This window comes from Camelus ferus, chromosome X (assembly GCF_009834535.1).
Source record: "Camelus ferus isolate YT-003-E chromosome X, BCGSAC_Cfer_1.0, whole genome shotgun sequence".
NCBI classification, from domain to species: domain Eukaryota; kingdom Metazoa; phylum Chordata; class Mammalia; order Artiodactyla; family Camelidae; genus Camelus; species Camelus ferus.
The window spans coordinates 18,632,736-18,658,819 of NC_045732.1; the positions used below are offsets into that span (position 1 = coordinate 18,632,736).

The following is a 26,084-nucleotide window of genomic DNA, read 5'->3' on the forward strand; positions in this document are numbered from 1 at the left end:
GACATGGGTTTAATTTCCAGAATATAGAAAAACCTTGTACAACTCAGTAACAAAAAACCAAACCACCCAATCAAAAAATGAGCAGAAGACCTAAATAGACATTTTTCAAAAAAGACATCCAGATGGCCAACAGGCACATGAAAAAATGCTCAATATCACTAATTTTCAGAGAAATGCAAATCAAAACTACAGTGAGATACCACCTTATAGTGGTCAGAATGGTTTTCATTAAAAAGTCCACAAACAATAAATGCTGAGGAGGGTATGGAGAAAAGGGAACCCTCCTACACTGTTAGTGGGAATGTAATTTGGTGCAGCCACTATCGAAAACAGTATGGAGATTCCTAAAAAAACTAAAAAGTTAGACTTACCACATGATCCAGCAATCCTGGGCATATATCCAGAGAAAACTGTAATTTGAAAAGATACATGCACCCAAGTGTTCATAGAGGCATGATTTACAACAACCAAGACATGGAAGAGACCTAAATGTCCATCCACAGATAACTGGATAAAGATGTGGTGTATGTATATATATATATATGTGTGTGTGTGTGTGTATGTGTATACAAACACACAAATACATACACACAGTGGACTACTACTCCGCCATAGAAAAGAATGAAATAATGCCATTTGCAGCAACATGGATGGACCTAGAGATTATCATACTAAGTATTTAAGTCAGAGAAAGACAAATACATCATCACTTATATGTAGAAAATTAAAAAAAATGATAGAAATGAATTTATTTACAAAACAGAAAGAGAGTGACAGACATAGAAAACAAAACACTGTTACCAAAGGGAAAGGGGGGAGGGGAATGATAAATTGGGGGTCTGGGATTTGTAGATACAAACTACTCTATATAAAATAAACAACAAGGTTCTACTGTAGAGCACAAGGAACTATATTCAATATCCTATAATAAACCATAATAGAAAAGATGAGAAAGAATATAGACATGCACAACTCAATCACTTTGCTGTAAACCAGAAACACATCACTGTAAGTCAACTGTACTTCATTTAAAAAAGAAAAAAATATGCCAAATATTAACATTTATCGATTCAAACTGGCTAGTATTGTCACTGTAATCTGTATAATAATCTGTAATCATTTCTGAATCTAAATTTTTTAAATAGATAAGTTAAAAAATAAAATAATTTTTGTTGATTAATACAGAACCAGGTATAAATAAACGAGATCATTTCCTCCTATTCCTACCTTGTGGTTAATCACCTGAAGGGGATTTTCCCAACTCTGATTAGGATGACCTCAGCCACAGTGAGTTCCGGTAGCACTGCCTTTTCATCTAAAGAACTGCACAGAAGATTGCCTTCTGAAATGGAAAGAAACACAATTTTGTTCAAAGTTTGAATTAAGATGACCATAGCCTACTGTGTCTCTAATGGCCCTGACCCTAGACTAGCAGTTGTTCTTACATCAGGGTCACCTGGAGGGCTTGTTTCAGCAGACTGCTGGGCACCCACCACCAGAGTTCTGATTGCAGGGAAATGGGCCTCTCACACTCTCCTGTGCGCCCCTGGGGGGCTTGTTAAGGTGCAGATGCGGAGTCAGCTAGTCTGGGACGCGGCCCAAAGTGCTGCGTGTCTCCCAAGCTCGTGCTGCTTGTCCAAGGACCGTACTTTGCAAAGCAGAGGGTCTGAAGCACTTTGACCTGATCAGTGATGCACTCATGCATCCTTGACCGCAGGAAGTTTTCATGGCTGTCCAGGAGGGGCTGACGGCACCCAACACCAGCACTCCCGACCTGCGGAGCCGTATAGCCACTCGCCTACCAGAAACCCTCCCTTCAGCCGGCCTCCGGTCACCTGGAAGTCAGCTCAGCGTCTTTGTCCTCACAGCCTCGCCCTCTGGGGTCAACCGCAGCTCAGGGAACACCACAGCACCCGCGGGGTCTAGGTGCAGAAAGTGAGGAGTCGTCCGTGGTACTCAGGAAAGCGCTCTCTGACCCGTCACTGTCTTCCTCTTCCGCTGCCTTGGCCCCGGTCCAAGCACCTGCCCGCTTTTCCTGAGCCATCGCGGCGAGCGCCTCCTCGCCTGCACATGCACTTTGTGCCCGTCACGCCGGCCAGGGGGATCTCGGACAACCCCAGTCTCTTCCTCGTGGTTAACGGCGCTCAGTGGCCTCACAGGATCCAGAGGATGAAGTCCAGACTCCTTCGGGCGGCCTGGAAAGCCCTGGGTGGGTCTGGCTCCACTAGACCCTTCCTGGCCCCGCCCGCACTGAGCCCGCTCTCTGTTCGGGCTGCTTCCGCGCCCGGGAGAGCGCCCTCCTCTTTCCACCACGGAGCTTCTGTTCCTGTTCCTGCGTCCTGGACCACCCTCTCTAACCGTGTCTGATGAACTCAGACTCAGCCTTCGTATCTAAGGGGTGGAACCCGTCCCCGGTTCCCCTCCGGAAGCCTCAGTCAGTCCCCGTGCTTTGCTCCTCTAGCTCTTCTGAGCTCAGGACCACCTGGCTAATGTCTGTCTCCCCAGAGACGGGAAACGCCATCAGAGTGTAGACCACGCCTGTGCTAGCGTGCCGTTGAGTCCCCGGCGTCCAGCCCGGTGCTGGGGGCATCAAAGACACTTCGATGAGCATGGAATGTTCACTGATTGATTGAATGAAATGGAATAACCGAATGGACAGACAGCTGCTCCCTCCCTCCGCCTGCTGTCATCCTCACCCGTATCCGTTACCCTGCTGAATGGACAGCCGCAATGAAACACAGCCTTTAGGAGACCTCAGGACCCGAGCGGATGGTCCCAGCAAGGTTGCTGGGGAAGAGCTGCTCTTGGCCAGGGGAGCTGAGCTGCGCCTTCAGAGGACCCTGTGCCAGCCGCGTCTTCAGAATGAGTTATGGGTCACTGGGTGTGGATTCTTTGGTTCTGTTGAGAATTACTGTAATAACTGCCTCACTAGCCATGGGTGGGTCTTCACAGCCCGATGCCTGGTATCTGGAAGGCCATCGTTTCGTAGGTATTGTTCAGCTTCTTCTTGTTTCAGGCAGGAGGATAAATTAGGTCCCTGATACTCCATCTTGGCCAGAAGCCAGGAATTGTTTCGTGGAGATAGGTTTTCATTGTCACAAAATTTGCCTGGTGATCAAAGAAAGCAGATGGAATGGCCGTGTGATTCTTTAAGACAGTGGTTCTCAGATTCGTGCCTACATGAGAAATTGTCCAGAAGGCTTGTGAAAACAGATGACCGGGTCTACCCCGCCACCTCAACTTTCTGATTCAGTTCTTCCGGGGTGGGACCCAAGAATTTGCACATTTAATACATTCATAGGTGACGCTGATGCAGCTGGTCCTCGGACCGCACTCTGAATAGCAGGGTTTCCAGATCTGGGTCTGCACACTTTCTCTCTCCAAGGGTAACCATTTCAGGCTTTGTAAGCCACATGCTCTCTGTGACAGCGACAGGGAGGGGGCTAGGAGGGAGGGAGGGAGGAGGAGGAGGGAGAGGATCCCCAGCAGTTACCTTGCATACCTGTTACCCTATGAGGTAGCCTTCCAACCCACGGCTGCCACCTTTCCAGATGTTAGTTATTTTATGTTGCTGTTGGTTTGCCAACATCCCCTATGGTTATTCCAAATACGGCAAGACACAAACTCTGATGATGCTCCCTGAAAAGAAACATCTTGCTCTTAGAGCTGTTTCTAAGAACCCCATTTCACAAGTCGTATTTGAGTGTTTATTTTCAAAACCATTTGATGGCTAAACTATGTTCCTAAAGTTATGTTTTGGTTTCTAGTTGCAATCCAAAAATCTTTGAAGATGCATGCATGAAAAGCCAGGGATAAAATTATAAAAGCCTACCACCATCTGCCTTTAAAATGTTATTTTCACAAAACTAAATTTATCAGATGGCTCCCAATGTTTTCCATGGGGAGCAGAGGCAAAACAACCATGAAATGAGTAACAGTTATTGCTGCTTTTCCCCCACTGTAGCATCCAGTGGAACTAGACCTTTCAGCAAATTAAACACGATGAGACGAAAAAGAAGGAAAAATGGTGAGCACCTCCATCAACGTTCCTCAGCTTCACTGAAACAGGACTTCATGCACACATCTCTCCAAAGCATACCACTTCCTCCTCCTTTCCCCTGAACATGGATTCTGGATGCTCAAAGCATTCACAGCATAGCAATAGCCCAGAAGAATTACTGTGGTTGGGCAGAATTCCAAATTTAATAGCCCCAGGATCTAATTCAACAAAATAATTTCTATATTAATTCACAAACTTTCCCCTTTGGTTATGGAATCAAGGCTCAAGATCATCAGCCAGTATTATCCAACACCCCCAGGCTCTGAAACACTGCGGCTGACACATGAAGAGATAAAAGGCAGAACTTGCAATCTGTGACCTGAGGCAGTTTATATTAAAAATGGGCTCACTAAAGCTTACCAAAATACTAGCCTAAGCAAAGGAGAACCAATATTGCTACATAAAAAGTATAGTAACAGAGTATTAATCACAATTAAGAGGAATGGGCTGTTGGACCTAATGCAGTTTTCTAGTCCTAGGAACATTTAACAAAATGCTTTTTTTCTTCTTATCGTCCCAATATTGCTGCCAGCACGTAGGGTAGTGGGTTTTGCGGACTGGCTTGCTCACTTCTGCTCCAGCCCCCTTCTGTGCCTTCCTGGCTTACAGAGACCGGAAAGCCACAAGCTCTGTTTTCCAGACTCCCTTACAACTAAAATTGTGGATGAGATTTCGATTCTGCATAACAGATGCACTCATCCAATGCTGGATTTGGAACCAAGTGATGCAGAAGCAGAGGCCAGGTGTAAGAAATGCATTTTGTGGACACAGACCATAACTGCGGCTGCCCGGTTCCAACGCCAGCAGCTGACACCGCCGTTTCCCGAGTCAGCAGAAGTGGCTTCCTGCTCACAGCGGAGGCTCCCAGGCAGCACTTTTCTACTAGTGGCCCGCTCCAGAAGCGCCTTCAGCTGGCAGTAGGGGCCACAGTGCCCCTGGAGCCCCGTCTGCGGTTCGCTGTGAAAGCCGACCCTGGCAGTCTAGCTCATACCGTCCCTCCAGCTTTTCCAGTGATACTGTTACTTGACACCCCTTACTGTTCCCTTGCCACTCAAGCCACATGTCACTGATTCTGTCTCTGTAAGTAATTTCCAAATACAGTAGATGCTCACTCCCCTGCCTTCATAAATACAGTATAATATATGAACTGGATGAACAGGTGCTTTAAAGTTCTTCAAAATCATTAAGAAAATAAGTTTTATTCAAATCAAATTGAGTGCACAGTCACTTTGAACTTCCAGGAGTGACTTAACTTCATTTGAACCAACATCTCCTTTCAGACTATACCTTTACTGTTTTACTTGCTATGATAAAGAAATAAGCAGACCAAGTGAAGAGAATACTGAATGCATAAGCTCTAATTAAATCAAAAAACATGACTGTGTTGGTAGTGGGTTCACTATTTCAATAGTTGCTGGTAGAGACTCACTCCAGCAACTGTCCAGGAAAAGACATATGGACTTGGCCTGGGGTGAGAAAAGGGGTGGAGCATAGAGCAAAGATGGTGCGTGTTAGAGTATGAATTCCCCCAGAAGGAAATGTTGAGAGGACAATTTGAATGCAAGTAGTTTTTTAAGAGAAAAATCTGTAGGGGTACAAGGAAGTGTATTAGTTTTCTATTGCTTTTGTAACAAATTTGATGACTTAAAAAAACACAACTGTATTATTCTCTTACAGTACTGGAGGCAAGAAGTTGAATATGCTGCAGGGCTGGTGGCTCTGGAGAGATGCCATTTCTTTTCGTCGCCATTTCTTTTCGTCTTCCAGCCTTCTAGTGCCCTTAGTATTCCTTGGCTTCTGGCTGCTTCCTGAATCTTCAAAATCCATCAACAAATCTGCTTCCATCATCACATCACCTCCTACTCTCACTCTGACTCCTCCAGAATCCCTCTTAAGAAGGACTCATGTGCCACTATGAGAAAATTACAGACCAGTATCGCTGATGAACATAGATGTAAAAATCCTCAACAAAATATTACCAAACCAAACTCAGCAGTACATTCAAAGGATTATACACCATGATCAAGTGGAATTTATCCCTGGGATGCAAGAATGGTTCAACATACACAGATCAATAAATGTGATATACCATATTAACAAAATGAAGGGGAAAAATCGTATTATTGCCTCAATAGATGGAGAAAAACTATTTGACAAAATTCAACATCATTGCGTGATAAAAATTCTCAACAAATTGGGTATAGGTGGAATGTACCACAAGATAATAAAGGTCATATATGACAAGTCCACAGTTAACATCATACTCCATGGTAGAAAGCTGAGAGTTTTTCCTTTAAGATCAGGAACAGACAAGGATGCCCAACTCTCCACACTTTTATTCAACATAGTACTCGAAGTCATAACCAGAGCCATTGGGCAAGAAAAAGAAATAGAAGGCATCCAAATAGGAAAGGAAGTAAAACTGTACCTGTTTGCAGATGGCATGATCTTAAATATTAAAAAAATTCTATAGACTCTACCAAAAAAAAAAAAAAACTGCTATAATAAACACATTCAGCAACGTTACAGGATGCAAAACTCAACACTCAAAAATAATTGCATTTCTATACACTACCAATGAAAAATCAAAAAGGACATTAAGAAAATATATACAAGGGGGAGGGTATAGCTCAAGCGGTATAGCACATGCTTAGTTAGCATGCATGAGGTCCTGGGTTCAATCCCTAGTACCTACTCTAAAAATAAACCTAATTACCTCCCCCTCCTGCCAAAATAAAAAGTAATGCAATAATAAATAAAATATTTTTTAAAAAGGAAACTACACATACAAAACAAGAAAGTTCAGTCAAGTGGTTACACACAAGGTAAATATATAGAAATTAATAGTTTTCCTTCCCCAGAGTAGCCAAATGGAATACTTGAAAAACAGATCATACCCACAAGAGCAACAAAAACGTAAACTACCCATTTAATATGCAGAACCCCAATGATAAAAATTATCAAATTTTTCCAAGACATGTAAACACAGATTTAAATATACAGAACTGTGCCATGCTCCTGGCTGTCATGACGGAATGGTATAAAGATGTCAATTCTTCCTAAAATGACTTACAGATTTAATGTAATGCTAATCAAAAAATTCCACTTTTTAATTTTAAAATATTTAATCTCAAAAATGTGTTGGGGGGTGGGTATAGCCCAAGTAGTAGAGCGCATACTTAGCATACACAAGGTCCTGGGTTCAATCCCCAGCACTTCCATTTAAAGAAAAAAAAAAAAACTTTCAAAACCTCTGCATGGATTGGAGCGGCAAAGGGGCACAGGCTTAAACATTTCCAAACAAGGGGCAGAGTTCCTGCTTCATCATTTGCACAATGGGTGCCTGCATTTTAAAAGCACCTCCGGCAACAACATGGATGGACCTGGAGATTGTCATATTAAGTGAAGTAAGCCAGACAGATAAAGATAAATACCATATGAGATCACTCATATGTAGAATCTTAAAAATGACACAAATAAATTTATTTACAAAGCAGAAACAGACTCACAGACATAAGAAGCAAACTTAAGGTTACTGGAGGCGGGTAAGAAGGCAGGGGGGAGGATAAACTGGGGGCTTGGGATCTGCAGATACTAACGACTATATATAAAACCGATAAACAAGTTCTTACTGTATAGCACAGGGAACTATATTCACTATCTTGTAATAACCTATAATGAAAAAAATAAAAATGAATATATCATTATATATATGCTGTACACCAGATATTAACACATTGTAAACTGACTATATTTCAAATAAATAAATAGATAAATAAAAAAATAAAAGCACTTCTCCACTGAACATACTGGCCCATCATGGTGTCATGCTTTCCCAGCTGTACTGCTGAGTGGGGCCTGGAGCTAGATGATGGAACGTGCTAACAAAATCTTGGGCATTTGGGGAAGGACCTTTACCCAACACACAAATTTAGCAATGTCCCTCCTAGGTTTGGCCAAGTAACTTTCTTCCTCTTGCTTTTCGTATTTCCCTCATGGTTCAAAACCAATCTTTAGGGGAAGGGCTTGTCAGTTTTTACCAATCAAGTCCAAAATGGCCTCGTAAACATGTTTTTCTCTGGCTTTGTGTTCTTCATTTATCACATGCTTTGACGTTGTTGCACCCAAGGCCATCTTACAGTCCCTCTTTTTACCGAAAATGAATCACATTTATTTCTAAGTCACCCTTGGGGGAAAGGGAGAGAAGAATGTAGCTGGTTTCCTTAAGTACAGAACCAAGAAATGCAATATCCCTCCTCAGTTTTTGTCAGCTCTTTCCCAAGGCCATAATACACTCCTCCAAATCAGCACAATTGACTAAGATGTACTGCAGACACAGAAAAGGAGACATTGTTCAAAAATACCATCTTTTGACTAAAAAGGTAATCACCTCATTACAGACATAGATCAGAATAAGCCAAACCATTGTATTTCATATGAAGACTGGTCTAAATGGAACGTGGAATAAAGTGGGTGAGTGGTTAGAAAAGCAAAGTAGTCCTTCCTTAAGTAGCCAAGTCTCGAAGGTGCTGATTACGTATCCGTGTTGGATAACACCTTAAAATGGGTAACACCTCACACGTAAACAGGCTTCTTTGTGGCTGCCATTCTATAAACCACACAGTACTTCTGTTTACTTTTACAAAAGAATGACGTGAATGTAAGTTGAATAGTGTAGCAAATGAAATGACTGTCGACAGATTTCTAAGGGATAAATCTATAAAAAAAAAAAAATCAGATTGCTTTTTGGATTGCTAGAAAAGCATTAATAGATGCTGGCAGAGCCACCAGAGACAATTTATCTGGATCGCAGAAAGATAGTTGATGACCTTTCGTACAGTAAACTAATAAGTAAAACTAAGGAATTTAAAAATCAGTGCTAACATCCATACACGGAAATTATCCTAGCTGGAGATTGAGATGCAATTTTTTTAAAGGCAATGGTACCAAATTCCTATTATTTGCTTAGGCAAGGTAAGCTACCAGGTAAAAATTCTAAACAATAAATATTGTTCTTTTATGGGAAAAAGTGTGGGTTTTTCTATATAAGCTTAAACATGGAATCTAAGTCCCATATTTTTAACTTTAATGTATACTCACTTCTCTTTTATAAAAGAAAGTCACTCTTGCCTATCATCGCCAACTGGAATTCCTTAAAATTTTTCTAGGAAACCTGTTTGCAAAAAAAGTGATTCCCAAACTAATACCACAGGCATGGCAAAGAAGGCTATAAAAATAATCTGGTTCCAACACACCTTTCAACACTCACTTCCATCACACCGTACCCCTGCCATGCTTGCTAAGCTCTAATTATTAAAGAATATCCATTCTTTGCAACTCCATCCATAGCCACACTCTATTACAATCTTCCTGTCTGGGCTTTAAGTTCCCCAAGGACGCAGGCACAATTGCAAACATCCTTCAATTCCCAGAGCCTTCCCGATGGCCACTGCCCAGTGCATGTGGGATAACGGAAATTAAGTGTAATAACTGCCTTGCCCAGAGCCCCTTAGCTCTTACTTTTCAGTGCACATAGGCTCCACTTCCAACTGTGAATACCTGCAACGTTTTGCCAGGGGACTTTCTCTGGCTACTGAAGCTTGCTCTGCCCATGCCCAGGCTGAAAGTACAGAGCAGGCTAGCGCTACAGGAGCAGCCTTCAACCGTTGACTGACATAAATTTGTGGATAAAGACTCCAAGCCCTTTCACCTCTTGGGTGGGATGACTCTGAGTCGCGTGATCTACACTGTCAATCAGAATTCCGCAGACTAAGATTAAGCTCAAATCGCCCTTAGTTTAATGTCTTGATAACACACCCTGCAATGACTTCCTTCCCTTCCCTGTCTCATTTCCACAGTCCCCTACTAGTGTTTCCTGGACCGCCTTGCACATAAACTACTTGCACTCAATCCTTGTCTCCAGGTCTACATGTTGGGGAACCCAAATTAAGAAAACAAAATACTGAGTTGAACGGCACAAAGTTTCAAGGGCATATCAGTCAAGGTGAGTGTGTCCTTTCAGAGATTGCTTGCTTCAACTTGTCCCTTGGATCAAATGCATTCTTTCAGAGATTACTTGTCTTAACACTGGGAGTCTTGACTTACGTCCTTGAAACAGAAAGCTTTTACAGCTTTTTGAACAGAAGAATAGCATAATATAGGCAGTGTTTTAGGAAAGTTATTCTGGCAGAGGTAGATGGATGGATGGATGGGTGGGTGGGTAGCTGGATAATAAAGACATCAAGACAGAGAAATTAAATAATACAATAGAAAAATTAGATTTGGTGGATATTTTCAGAGCATTACACCCCCCAAAAATGGGATATACATTCTTTTCAAGTGCACATGGAACATTTTCCAGGATTGATCATGTACTTGGGCACAAAAGAAGCCTCAGCAATTTTAAGAAGATAGAAATTATCTCAAGCATCTTTACTGACCACAATGCCATGAAACTAGAAATCAACAACAGAGAAACAAAAGAGAACAAAAGGAAGGCATGGAGATTAAACAATATGTTATTAAAAAACCAATGGGTCAATGAGGAAATCAAAGCTGAAATTAAAAAATACCTTGAGACAAATGACAATGAAAGCACAACCACACAAAATTTATGGGACACAGTAAAGGCAGTGCTAAGAGGGAAGTTTATAGCGATACAGGCCTTCCTCAAAAAAGAACAATCTCAAACAATTTAACCCACCAGCTGAATGAACTAGAAAAAGAAGAATAAAAACCCCCAAAAGGCAGCAGAAGGAAGGAAATTATAAAGATAAGGGAGGAAATAAATAAAATACAGGTTAAAAAGACCATAGAAAAAAATCAACCAAACCAAAAGCTGGGTTTTTGAAAAAGTAAATAAAATTGACAAACCTCTGGCCAAACTCACAAAGAAGAAAAAAGAGCACAAATTAGCAAAATAAGAAAGGAGAATGGAGAAATTACAACAAATAAAATAGAAATACAGAATATCATACAAGAATATTATGAAAAACTATATGGAACCAAACTGGATAACCTAGAGGAGAGGGACAAGTTTCTGGAAACATACTGTCCACCAAAACTGAATCAAGAAGAATCTGAACACTTCAACAATCCGATCACTAGAAAGGAAATAGAAATAGCAATTAAAAACCTCCCTACAAATAAAAGTCCAGGACCGGACGGCTTCACCGGGTAATTCTACCAAACATACGAAGAAGAACTCATACCGGTTTTCTCAAACTCTTCCAGACAATTGAAAAGGAGGGAATACTCCCAAACTCATTCTATGAAGCCACCATCACCCTGATACCAAAACCAGGCAAAGACACTACCAAAAAAGAGAATTGTAGGCCAATATCACTGATGAACATAGACGCCAAAATCCTCACCAAAATATTAGCAAATAGAATGTGTTGACACCAGGGTGGTTCAACATACGCAAATCAATCAATGTAATACATCACATCAACAAGAGAAAGGACAAAAACCGCATGATCGTCTCAATAGATGCAGAAAAGCATTTGATAAAATTCAACACCCATTTATGATAAAAACTCTCACCAAAGTGGGTATAGAGGGAACATATCTCAACATAATAAAAGCTATATATGACAAACCTACAGCCAGCATAGTACTCAACAGTGAAAAACTCAAAAGCTTCCCGCTAAAATCTGGGACAAGACAAGGATGTCCACTATCACCACTCCTATTCAACACAGTCCTAGAAGTCCTAGCCACAGCAATCAGATGAGAGAGAGAAATAAAAGGGATCCAAATTGGAAAAGAAGAGGCAGAAGTGTCACTATATGCCGATGACATGTTACTATATATAGAAAACCCTAAAAGGTCCACACACAAACTACTAGAGCTGATTGAAGAATTCAGCAAGGTAGCAGGTTACAAGATTAACGTTCAAAAATCAGTTGCATTTCTTTACACTAATGATGAATCAACAGAAAAAGAAAGTAAAGAAACAATCCCCTTTAAAATAACACCCAAAGTAATAAAATACCTAGGAATAAATCTAACCAAGGAGGTGAAAGATTTATACACAGAAAACTATAAACCATTGATGAGGGAAATTAAAGAAGACCTTAAAAAACGGAAAGATATCCCATGCTCCTGGATTGGAAGAATCAACATTGTTAAAATGGTCACAATGCCCAAGGCACTCTACAGATTTAATGCAATCCCTATCAAATTACCCAGGACATATTTCACAGAACTAGAACAAATCGTAATAAAATTTATATGGAACCATCAAAGACCTAGAATTGCCAAAGCATTACTGAAGAGAAAGAAAGAGGCTGGAGGAGTAACTCTCCCAGACTTCAGACAATACTATACAGCTACAGTCATCAAGACAGCATGGTACTGGTACAAAAACAGACATATAGACCAATGGAACAGAATAGAGAGCCCAGAAATGAACCCACAAACTTTTGATCAACTAATCTTCGACCAAAGAGGCAAGAATATACAATGGAATAAAGACAGTCTCTTCAGCAAATGGTGTTGGGAAAACTGGACAGCAGCATGCAAAACAATGAAGCTAGAACCCTCCCTTACACCATACACAAAAATAAACTCAAAATGGATCAAAGACTTAAACATAAGACAAGATACAATAAACCTCCTAGAGGAAAACATAGGCAAAACATTATCTGACATACATCTCAAAAATGTTCTCCTACAACAGTCTACTCAAGCAATAGAAATAAAAGCAAGAATAAACAAACGGGACCTAATGAAACTTACAAGCTTCTGCACAGCAAAGGAAACCATAAGTGAAACAAAAAGACAACCTACGGAATGGGAGAAAATTTTTGCAAATGAAACCGACAAAGGCTTGATCTCCAGAATATATAAACAGCTCATACGACTTAATAAGAAACAACCAAACAACCCAATCCAAAAATGGGCAGAAGACCTAAACAAGCAATTCTCCAAGGAAGACATACAAATGATCAACAGGCACATGAAAAAATGCTCCATATCACTAATTGTCAGAGAAATGCAAATCAAAACTACAGTGAGGGTTCACCTCACACCAGCCAGAATGGACATCATTCAAAAGTCCACAAATGACAAATGCTGGAGAGGCTATGGAGAAAAGGGAACCCTCCTACACTGCTGGTGGGAATGCAGTTTGGTGCAGCCACTGTGGAAAACAGTTTGGAGATTCCTCAAAAGACTAGGAATAGACTTACCATGTGACCCAGGAATCCTGCTCCTGGGCATATATCCAGAAGGAACTCTACTTCAGGATGACACCTGCACCCCAATGTTCAAAGCAGCACTATTTACAATAGCCAAGACATGGAGACAGCCTAAATGTCCATCAACAGATGACTGGATAAATAAGTGGTGGCATATTTATACAATGGAATACTATTCAGCCATAAAAACCAACAAAATAACACCATTTGCAGCAACATGGATGTCCCTGGAGAATGTCATTCTAAGTGAAGTAAGCCAGAAAGAGAAAGAAAAATACCATATGAGACCGCTCATATGTGGAATCTAAAACAAACAAACAAACAAACAAACAAAGCATAAATACAAAACAGAAACAGATTCATAGACATAGAATACAAACCTGTGGTTGCCAAGGGGGCGGAGGGTGGGAAGGGATAGATGGGATTTCAAAATTGTAGAATAGATAAACAAGATTATACTGTATAGCACAGGGAAATATACACAAGATCTTATGGTAGCTCACAGAGAAAAAAATGTGACAATGAATATATATATGTTCATGTATAACTGAAAAATTGTGCTCTACACTGGAATTTGACACAACATTGTAAAATGTTTATAAATCAATAAAAAATGTTAAAAAAAAAACTGTTTAAAAAAAAAAAAAAACATCAAGGAGGCTAACTAAGCAGCTGCAACCTGGAAGACGGCCTTCACCAAAACCTGACCACGCTGGCACCCTGATCTCAGACTTCTATCCTCCAGAACTGTGAGAAAGGATTTCTATTGTTTATTAGCCACGCAGTCTATGATCCTTTGTTACAGAAGCTGTTATCATGGTAAGAAAATTTTATAAGATGTTATCCTAAGGGGAAACTCCTTGTACTATTTTTGCCATTTCTTGTGAATCAAACTACTTCATAATAAAACATATATAGAAGTAAGTTAATCTTTAAAAACATTTGGGGCACAGTCTGGGCCCAAGCGGATAAATCTCAACCACTGTGTCCCTTTACTCAGAGGTCTAAACCTCTCAAGTCCATTCCTTGTCACCTGGTGACAGTTCCCCACACAATCTACCTTTCCCCTGTACATCCAAGGCTAAGTGATTTCTGTTGGGCTCTGGTCCACCCTCTGCCACATGGCTACTGAAGCCAAATCCCTTTCTGTTTGAGCCGCGATTCTTCCTACTCAGATCACATTGCTGTCAAAGCTCACCTGCCACACAGCCTGGAGGGCTGTTCCCAAGCCTGCCCAGCAACCTGTAAGTCCTCTCTGGTAACCCGGGGCAGTGAACTTTCCCACCACCCCTGCACTCTGTGTCAACCACTCCTGCAGCTCTTTTACCTTCTCTGGTCCTCTCATCTCCACACACATACATCGACCCCTCCAGCCAGTGTGGAGGGCCTGTCCTCTATGCAGGAATTTCTTTTGCTTGTTCTTAGGGATCCACTTTAGCACTTCAACTAGACTCATTCTTGACCCACATTTCCCCTCCACATCGGGCACCCACACCCAGCAGCCCAAACCAGGGTACCCAGTGGACTTCAGATGATGGGCTTCCCTCCACCATAAGCATTCAGAGCCTGGTTCAGAGCAAGACGGCCCAGTTAATTGACAAAATCATATTCTTCCTTTCAAATATTAAAGCATGTAGTACACTCATTTTACTCTTCATCTCACTGTTCTCTCCTCCCTCTCTAGAGTAACCCTTTAACTCACCTTTTTTTTTTTTTTTAAAGTTACTCTGACAAAACTGGCCATTGCCTTAGCTCTGAAAAACCAACCCAACAACATCTAGGATTAGTGCAAGTGAACGACATATCCATCAAGATCCAAGGTCCTGATTAGTTCAGCAAATTGCTTTAGCATCCATCTAGAAATTGTCATTGGGTCTGGGGTGGAGGATTTCAGAAGTGCAGACATTGGAAATTGGTCTATAAAGACCCAATGGCTTCTGTTGTCAGAATACTGTAAAATCAATTTGGCAGCAGAGTTGCAAATACCTACGGGAATTCATGTTATGCTGACATTTTTTCTGGCATCAGGCCTTCCTGCTATCATCAGGTGTCAAGATGCTCCCTGGCTCGGATGCTGTTGGTTCTCTGTAATGTATTCCTCAGAACTATCTTCAGAGAGTTCCACTTCCTTTGTTCCTGACAAGGAATGTTGATTCCAAGTCTTTGGAGCTGTTACGATTTTTAAGATTTTTAAAAAGATATATTTAGAATATATTTATATATTCAATATAGCAAAATATTTATAAATGTATATATTTAATATATGTCTTGTATGAAGCATATTTGGCCTCAGTAGCAACAATCTCAGAACAGTTTTTCCTTGAATCTCAAATTTCTGGTAGTTTTTTTTATGATTGTATCTCAAGTTTGAGAGTAAGTTCTCTTTTGAAACATTATGAAATAGTAGGAAAAAATTAGTTTCCACAAACTATAACCTAAGGAGTGTTGAGCCAAATAGTAAGAAATCTAGATTCTGCTACTAAATTAATTACCTCCAACTCAGTTCATAAGATAAACTAGAACCTGGTTAGTATAAGTGTCTCACATGGATCAGCTACATAATTTGTGTGGCCCAGTGAAAATGAAAATGAACCCCTTGTTCAAAAATGAATTTTAAAGACAGCAATAACAGAGCATTAAACCACACATAAAGCCATCCTGGACATGGGAGATAATTAATCTGGAGCAGCCACTGTGGGAAACAGTATGGAGATTCCTTAAAAAACTGAAAAGATGAAAAGACTTACCCTATAATGCAGCAATCCCACTCCTGGGCATATATCTGGAGGGAACTCTAATTCAAAAAGATACATGCACCCCAATGTTCATAGAAGCACTATTTACAATAACCAAGACATGGAAGCAACCTAAGTGTTTATCAACAGATGACTGGATAAAGAAGCAGTGGTATATATATATATATATACAATGGAATACTACTCAGCCACAAAAAAGAATAAAATAATGCCATCTGCAGCAACATGAATGGACCTGGAGATTGTCATTCTAAGTGAAGTAAGCCAGAAAGAGAAAGAAAAATACCGTATGATATCATCTATATGTGGAATCTAAAAAAAACACAAATGAACTTAATTAAAAACAGAGACAGACTCACAGACATAGAAAACAAACTTATGGTTACTGGAGGGAAATGGGGTGAGGGGATAAATTGGGAGTTTGGGATTTGTAGATACACACTACTACATATAAAATAGATAAACAACAAGGTCCTACTGTATAGCACAGGGAACTATATTCCATACCATGTAATAGCCTATAATGAATAAGACTATGAAAAGGTATTTTATATATATATATATATATTTTATATATATAAATATATATATAAAACAGAATATATATATATAATAGAATCACTATGCTGTACATGAGAAATTTATACAACATTATAAATGACTATACTTCAATTAAAAAAAAACAAAACAATAAACCTAAGGTAGAGGGACAGGCATTTGCCATGCACTCACAGGAAAAAGGAAACTCAGTTCTCTGTAACTGAGGCAGAGCAATATCGAAGCCTCCTGACAAGAATGCCCAGATGAAAGGGACAACTTGCTCCTAGTAGGGTACTTGCATCCTGAAGCCAATAATGGGACATCTAGGAAAGATTCAGTTCTTTGATAACCTTGACGGTTTGGAAAAGATAGTTCGGCCTACCTGAGTGAATTAATAAGCACATTGAGTTTTAAAGCCTGAGTCCAGAAGTAGAGGCATAAAAATAAAAAAGTGAAAATGAAAAAAGCTGGAAAGTACAGGTTAACTCTCCAAGTTGAGACTGTCCCAACAATTATCTTAAGAGTATAAATTTTAAATTGACAGTGTGAACTGGACTAGGATGAACAGGGTGCTTCCAGAGAAAAAGTTTTGTTTTATTAATTTCAGATGACAACATCACAGAATTACCCAGGGTCAGTGCTGATAATGAACCATCCAGGATGGTATATTAATTACGATTCCGTATCTGCAAGCAACAGCAACCAACTCTGGCTGACTTAAACATAAGGCAAATGATTGGTTGACTATTGATGTTTACAAAAATGATGGGTCTTGGGAATGGCCAGCAACCAAAAGAATACCAGAGAGTTAGGAAGCAGAAACCACAGATCAGACAAAGTCTGATCCTTCCTGCCACTGAGTTAAAGTCCCAGGAGAGAGCTTCCAATAGGCTAAGCTTAGGTTAGATACTTATATCCTTGCATGGCCTCTTGGCTTCTGTAAAAAATTATTAGCACCTGGAATTGCTCTCCCACCAAGGCTACAAATATGTAACTCCCCCAAAAGAAATCCAAATGATACCACATAGGTGAAATGGATGCTAGGCAATCCAAAACAGTTATGAATGCTTGCTATAAGTGGAAAATACACTTTCTCTCAAGTACAAAGTCCCATTGGTTGGTGTGGCTGCCTGGCGTATATGTTGAAAAGGTTTCTGAAACCAGGTCCAAGCATCATGGGAAAAGGTGCCATGATTGATTAGTAGAGTTGGCCGCTGCCACAGAAAAGAAGTAAAATGTGTGCCAGCTCTTTGCCATTGTTTGCAATAGCATCAGTCTCCCTCCTCCATAAAAGCTTTCTCTCACTCTTTCTGTTAGAAATAAAACATCCCTCTTTGGCTCAAATTATTTTCCACCCCTGAAGAGCTGAGCAACTGTAAGCCATAATCTGAACCCCTTCGCGCCTCTATTTTTCATTGGTTAATGAAATATTAATACCCAATTCATAGGGTGGTTGTGAGTGTTATATACACTACAACATGGCAAACATCTTGCTTAAGGCCTGGCAAAAAGTCAGCACTCAAGAAATGTTAGCATACCCCCAATATGTACCTCTTTATGATCAATGATACATTCTTCCTTGTGTCATGGCTATTCGTGCTTAGTGCACAGAGGTGGAATCAAGGCATACTGGACTTTGAAACCTCCAACTCCTACCTTTTCCACTCACCAGCTTTGTGGCCTTGTCCTATTTATCACTAGATTTCCACCACCCAGCAGACTACCTATCACTTAGAGCAAGAGCTCAAGGAACAGTCTCTGAATGAATGAGAAAATTAACCTCTCTCAGCCTCAGTTCTCCCAGCTATAAATTGGGACCCTACCTGGCTCACTATGTCAAGACATTTCAAATTCAAAACATCAACGTGACCTGGCACAGTCTTTTACCCCATATTTGCTGCTCTAGAAATGTTAGTTTCCTTCCTTTCTCATAAACTGGTGTTTTCCATGAATTAAAAAAAATGGCCCTAGAGTATGATCCATTTGATACACTCAGATTTAACCTATGAAAAACTGTTTTCAATTAGATTAGAACACTTGTTTTAAAAACATAAAATATGTAAGCCACAAAGGAACCCATTTCAACTTTAAAGATAAGTGAAATACACATTTCTATAATAAAGAAGAGGCCAGACCAAAAAATCTTTTCTTTGTTCCTTCTCCTTTCATTTTTCCAAGGTGTCAGATTATTGCTCTATACCCAGAAAATGGTTTTGATGGACTTCAGTGGAATAGGAACAAAAGGACACAATTAAAATAATGCAAATGCTTACTATTAATTTTAGCTCCAAAACTAGAATGGATAAAAAGTGAAAACTGCTTATTTCTACAAGCTCTAAAGGACTGGTCATTCTGAAAACAAATTTATACTTACTTTAAGATACACTTGGAAAATAATATCATTGTATTAAGTTGAAATTCAATGTGGGCTCCTTTCACAAAAGGAATTAAGCAGAGCAAGCAATTTTCTACCAATCTGTATTTCTGTACAAACAGAGGCCCATCAAAGAATTACTTGGGAACTCAGTTTGTTCCACAATAAAAAATAAAAGCTGCTCTTTTCATTTAAAAATGTTTTAATTATCTTTTTGCCTCATTCCCTTCTATTTTACAGATGATTTCTTCTTTCTTGATTCTTTTTCATTTCACTTAGGGAAGAGGAAACCAACTGTGTAATTCTTATGGGAGATCTATACCCTGTTGATGACACAGCTCTCTTTAATTTTCCAATTCTGGGTTTTAGCTACATTAGGCAAGAACTCTGTGGTTTTTCTCCTGTCTAAAGAATACTGACAGAAACTGAACCACATCTGTGTGAGTGTGTCAATGCATCTGTGTGGGTGTATACAAAACACAGAGGAAGCTAGAGGTTAATTTAAATGATTGTTTTAAACAAATATCTTTATTAATTGCTAATTCTAGCTTTTAAAATAATATAAAGATGAAGGTAAGAGTGTCACATGGGCCACAGGTTGAGCATCAGAGAAGGGGGACTCTCCATTCTCATTTCACTGCTAACTAGCTCCTCTGTGAGTGTGGTAGCCAGCCTGTAAGATGGTGTCCAGTGATCTCTGCCTTCTGGTATGCACGCCCTTCTAGAGTCCCCACCCATATTTGATGAGGATTGGCCTGTGTAACTGATAGAATATGGCAGAAGTAATGTATCTCATTGCTGAGGCTAGGTCATAAAAGACACTGTGGCTTCTCCACTTGGCTCTCTCTTGGATCCCTCACTCAGAGAGAAGCCAGCTGCTGTTATGAAAACACTCCAGCAACCCTATGGAGGGGCCTTGACAGGATTCAGTGCGGGCCACCCCAGAATGTGCCACTTTGGCATGTGTATTATTTTGACATCAAGATAATCAAGGTCCAACAGACTCAACAAGAGCTTTTTACCTCCCCCTTAACTGCACAGAAGAATTTAGATAGAGGTCCTCGTCCGGGAAGAGAGCTACTACCAGACAGAGCTACAAGGAGTGTGGGTTGGGGGGCTAAGCCGCGGGGAGGGCTGCAGAGCCCGTTTGTTCAAAGTCCTCTGTGTGTCCCACTGTCTCTGCATTGCCTGACAAACACTGAAGCAAACATTTGCTCTTCTCATCTTCCTGTGAACTGTCTTCCTCCCCTTTTCAGCCCCAGACCCCATCCCCCCCTCCTTCACTCAGGATAACATATAAGCTTCAGTTGCCTGACTGTGTTTGACCCTCTCTTATCTGTATGAGGCTCCCATACGTACAAAGTTACATTTGTTTTTTCCCTATTAATGTGTCTTAAGTCAATTTAATTATTATACCAGCCAAAGAACCTAGGATGCAAGAAGAGAAATGTTTTCCTCCCGTACATCCCACATGGTGAGGAACAGAGGTTTATGACCATCAGTTACTTCCATGAGCTCGGAAGGAGATCTTCCAGCCCCAGTCAAGCCTTCTGATGACTGAAGACTTGGCTGATGCTTTCATTGCAATCTAAGCAGAGATCCTGAGCCAGAGCCACCACTTAAGTAGTCCCTAAATTCCTGACCCACAGAAACTATGACATGATACTGTTGTCCTTTGGTATCCATGGGGGATTGGTTTCAGGACCACCACAGGTACCAAAATCTGTAGATGCTCAAATCCCACAGTCAGTCCTCCACATCCATGGCTTCTGCATCTGCAGATTTAACCAACACAATACACCATCTGCAGTTGGTTGAATCCGTGGATATGGAACCCCCGGATAAGAAAGGTCAACTATACTGAAAAAAAATCTATGTATAAGTGGACCTGTGCAGTTGAAACCTGTCTTATTCAAAAGGTCAACTGTCAATATTTATTCTCTTAAGCCTCTAAGTTTTGGGGTAACTTATTACATAGCAATAGATAACTAATACAATTACCCAGTAGGAAGGGCCATTTTTTGTTTCTGTTTTTCAGATTATTTTTACTCAGCCAAATATTTACTGCTTAATGTGCCAGACATTATTAAAATGCTAGAGTTGGACTAAATGCTCCTTACAGAAGTAACATTTTGATTTTCATGGATAATCATGGAATCAGTCAGACTGTTCTTTCAATAGAATCTGCAGTTTGCTAGATCAAATGCTCTCCTTTAGAAAAATTCCAAATACTACCTGAAACCAATACCATTAATTGGATGACCCAACGAGCCTTCTCTTATCACTTGTTGTTTTCACACTTACACACTGGGAACACTACTAACTGGCTTTCCTGGCTTCCCTTGCCACCAGTGGTGGCCATGTCACATAATGCTGGCCAATGAGAGAGAAAAAGTCATTTGTTTAAAGGGTTTCCAAGAAAGATTTTGATTTCTTGATAAAATAGGCACAAAAGGCTGGCACCACTCTTTCCTCCTTCTTTCTGCCTTGGCTATATATAGCCCAGTGCCTGGAGCTGTAGCAGCCATCTTGTAGCCACGAGCGAAGGGCCTAGGGAAATTAAGACATACCAGGCCTTGACATAGTTGAGCTGCCAAACCAATGCCAGGAGCTTCTGGCCTCCAGAGATGTAGAACTTTCTATTTCAGTCATAAAAGTTGGACTTTCTATTTCTTACAGTCAAATTCAATTTTCATTGACACAATACCATACAAAGTGATTGATTTCAAACGAAGTAATAAGAGTTTTCCCACTAATGTATCTCCTTTGCTCTGAGTTCCATAAATTGTTGAGATGTAATTTGTTAACATCAACATCACCAACAAAAGAGCCTCTCTCCTGCCTTCCTATATGACAGGCAATAGTGTATTCATAAGACAACATTCCTTGAGTGCACACCATGAAAGAAGCACTGTTCTCAGTGTTTTAGAAGTATTAATTCATTTAATCTTCACAATAATTCCTTGAGGTCAATACTATTATTTTCTACATTTTGCGAATGAGAAAAAAGATTAAGGAAATTTGCAAGGTTTCATAACTAATTAAATAGTAATGCTGAAACTTAAACTAAGATCATTTAGTTTCCAACATCACCATTTTGCTTCCTTATCTGACATCATCAGATAAAGCAATAAACACAAGAAAAACTGACATCCACCTGCCCCCTCAAATGCATAGGATCTTCCACATTTTGAATTTAAGCTCCTTTAATGTTATCTGCTTCTGTAACTTTAAATTGTATGTATAGCCAGCAAGTGGAGAAGAGCTGGGCTAAGCAATGGAGTTAAGATTTGAGGTACATGAGTTTGGATAGAGAGGAAAATAACACTTACTGCCATCACTATCACCATCATATCTAATATTTATTGCGTTTCTGCCTTATACTATGCACTACACTGGTGGGTACCATGTCATCTTTATACATAAAAGATTTAGAGCTATTTCCCCAAGGGTCAGTTATGGCTGATTTTCAAATGACCACTCAAATCAATGGAAACAAGCATTCACCAATTAAGAGAAAACCAAAGCCATTCACAGATGAACCATGGGGAAATGTATCCAAAGCTCTTTAATAGAAAAATAGCTGTGCTTTATTGAACGTTTATTCTGTGCCAGACACTGCCCTTAATGCTTTACAAGCATTCTCTCTAATTGTCAAGCAACTCTCAGAAGTAAGTCCTACCATTAGCTTTTGGTCCCCTCTGCCCCCTACCCCCACCTGCTGGGGGATTAGAGGAGGGGATGCAAACGTTAGGAGTAACTAGATAAAATCTCTCAGACACCAGCCCCATCCTCTATGTTCTATACATATGAAGTAATTGGACTCTCGGATCAGAGACCAAAGACAAAGGACAACAATAGCAGGAGTCAGATTAAGATCAGTTGTGCTGGTTCCCCAAGCCCCAGTTCCACCCACAGGGTGATGCTGTGAGGGCCAGGTGATGCCTGAACGTACAGTGAGCAACTCTGAGCCTTGGAAATGCCAATCTTTGATGAGGGGGCTGCTACTAAATCTGCCCTGGAGAGAGACGAATTTCATTTCTATCCTGTAAGCAAGCACGTCTGCCCTCTGCTTTGGAGGAAGACACTATCTCTACTTTGTTAAGTCTTTTTATCATACAAGCATCCTTTGCAAGACTGTATGGAATGCAGATCTGCTGATGCCTTTGCTCAGGTGTGCAGAAATGCGAGACCCCAATGGAGAATTTCCTCCCAACAAACGATCCACAAAGATTTTCAAAGGGTCATTCCAGCATTCCCAGGTAAGTATAAATGTAGCAAAAGTATAAATATAGGAACTAAAATTACTATAGTATGTATTTCTAAGCTTCTATTTAATCGCTTGGAGAGCATTCATAGAATAGCCAAAGGCTAAAATGTTAAAAATGATTCACCTATTTTGAAGAAAATATAGTGCAGAAAAACATTTAAAGTATTGTGCGTCCTTCAGAGCCTGACATAGAAGTAGGCTTTTCACAGAACCCACTTATACCCACCAGTCTATCATCTACATCCTATCACTGAATTCAGTCATTAAATACATCAAATGTGCTTTCTGAGAATAAAGTTATTAATGATACTGAAGTTTATGAATAAATGTGTCAGTACTTTATGAATACTAAGACCTGCTAAAAAGTATCATAGACCAGGTGCAACTGGTTTAGTTCAATCATTACCCTGTCAGATTAATGCCTAATTAACCCTATTAGGTTCCTCTTTACATATGAGGACTCCCATAGATTCAGTAGACCTCCTAACATCACACAGCAGGTTTATGGCAAAAACCCCATCTGTCTCATTACACATGTAATCCCAAACTGTATGAACAGGATTCTTTAGATCACATTTAAACATAAAAATATTCTTGGAAACCAGGAACTTTCATAGGTTCTAAGTAAGAGACTTAGATTTAGTATCAAAGCTAATAAAATAACACTTTTCCCCTAAAATAAACACTCTCCAGCCAGGAATTGAGACCTGAAAATAACTTTTACCAAGTGGAACAGAAAAATACAAGCTGTGGTGTTGTAAAAGCTATTCAACAATCAATTAGCCTCTAGGTAACCAAAGAACTATTTTAGTAGCTCCCTGAATGCTATGAGGTTAATAATAATACCCTGGGAATGATACCTATAGACCTCAGTCATTTTTCTAGTGCCGACAATAGCCTAGAAAAATTATTCAATCCACCTGATATATATTAAAAAAAATTTTTAGCTGAGTAAATTTGAAGATCTAATTGGCTTTATTCATTTCTCACTAGGGCTGACTAAGAAATTCCAGACTGATTGGTTTAAAGTGCCACTACTGGGAGAGGGTGAAACTGCAGTTAGCTTAGGTATTACGACTTGATGGGGCTTAGCACAAGTGTCTCCAGTTTGGGGCTTACTGTTTGTTTTTAACACGTATTTATGAAGAAAAAAATAACAGGATTATTAATTAATAGGAATTGCTATCCTTTGAATTTTTAAACATAGAGAAAAATAGGAAATCAATCATAATTATGCTTCCATCATAACTATAATAGCCTAATAGCCCCACAGTTTAATACAAAATATCTTCCTAACAATGTATACAAATTCCAATGTGAGAAAGTCAAACAGTAAGATTACAAAAGAGTAAAGTGGAACAAAATTTTCCACCAAAAAGATGCCTCTTAGGGAATAAGGATTATTTTAAGCAGGTTATTTAAAAAAAAACAAAACACAGCAGACTTGGGAGAAACTTTGAAAACCAAGCATAAGTTGCTCTTTTATAAGAACAATTAACAGTTATAAGGGAAATCTCCATATGTAAGGGTATCTCTCTCTTAGTACTGACTAGATTTTTAGAAACTCTTATCAATGGAGAAGGCTTGGACTTAAATCTGCATAACACCCTTACCTTTGTTTACTGTGCTTTGCCTTGAAAACCTGGTTCTCCACTTACCCTGGAGATGGTATTGAAGATAGTGGCTTGGGCCATTTTGGAGAGTTGCTCAGTTTTCCTGGGTCTCTCTCAGGGACACACGAGGCATACATGATATTAAACTTGTTTGTTTTTTTCCAATTAATCTGTCTTTTATTCCCGGGGGGGAGGGGGGTGTCTCAGCCAAGAACCTAGAAGAATGAAGGGAAAATTACTATTTTTCCTCCTCTACAAGACGATGTAATTCCCAGAGATATAAAAAAAAATTAGGAAAACTCAAAATACATTGATCATTTTGACACATTCTTCAACAATATATTTTCAGCATTTTGGAGGTATTTATTATTTTATTCATTTTCCCCACAATTAACATAGTCTCCATGTCTAAGTCCGATGAGCATCCAAATAAAGTTACAGATTATCAGCTTTCAGTATGCTTAAGGATCTATACTGAGTTTGAGATCTAGACTTCTCTCACAGACTTTTTTATAAAATAATAAATACATAATGTAATAAAACATCCAATAATGATATGAGCACTGCTGTGCAAAGATGGAGCTGCTTCCAAACCTGACTGTTGATGTCAAAGAACCAAACTTGGGTCTGTTCTCCCACGCACAGTAAAGCCAGGCTAGAGACACTGAGTTGTGGGGAAGGAAAGAGCCGCGTTTACTGCAGGGCACCAAGCAAGAAGCTCAGGACTCCCCCACAGGTTTCAGCAAAGCATTTTTTAAGGCAGATGAGGGTGGGGCATCCCAGGGTATGTGAGCGGCTCTTGTACAATTCTCTGATTGGCTGATGCTGAGGTAACAGGGCAGTATTACAGGGGTTAACATTATCAATCCTTAGGTGCCCAGTGGATGGGTTCATGATCGTCAAGTAGTTAATTTCTTACATACGGTGGTGGTTTTAGCATCTGTAAACAAGTCAGGAGTTGTGCATCAAATACTATTATCCAGGTACTTCAGAGATGGGCTAAAGCAGAGGATATGGATCTGTCCCGGAAAGGCCCCATAGGGTCCTGCTAGCTTACACTGAATGACAGGTAGCCCCAATATGTGACGGCTTGAAATACTCATTCATCACCTGTTGTATGAAAATTTTAATTTGGCTTAGTAAAGGCAGTTTAAGGATTTCCCAATGAATAATGTATTAACGTGTGGGATGTATAAACCTCAAATTACAAAGACCAGCACGACCCCAAAGTTAAATACCTCAGGTGTGATGGTTGCAAGCTAGCAATG

General features: G+C 40.0%; 1 long non-coding RNA gene across 14 annotated transcripts in view; it reads right to left on the reverse strand.

Annotated features, from left to right (window-relative positions):
- Positions 1-981: 981 nt before the first annotated feature.
- The window catches only part of LOC116662171, a 138,978-nt gene continuing 113,875 nt past the window's right edge, over positions 982-26,084 (reverse strand). For 13 of the 14 annotated variants that reach the window (XR_004318177.1, XR_004318175.1, XR_004318172.1 and 10 more), the window contains 4 exons: positions 24,862-25,031; positions 5,736-5,972; positions 3,503-3,639; positions 982-1,342 (listed from right to left, as the gene is read on the reverse strand). This is a non-coding gene — a long non-coding RNA (uncharacterized LOC116662171). Of the gene's footprint in view, positions 1,343-3,502; positions 3,640-5,735; positions 5,973-15,253; positions 15,433-24,861; positions 25,032-26,084 lie in introns of all 14 variants that reach the window. The other variant, XR_004318168.1, reaches the window with a different exon arrangement.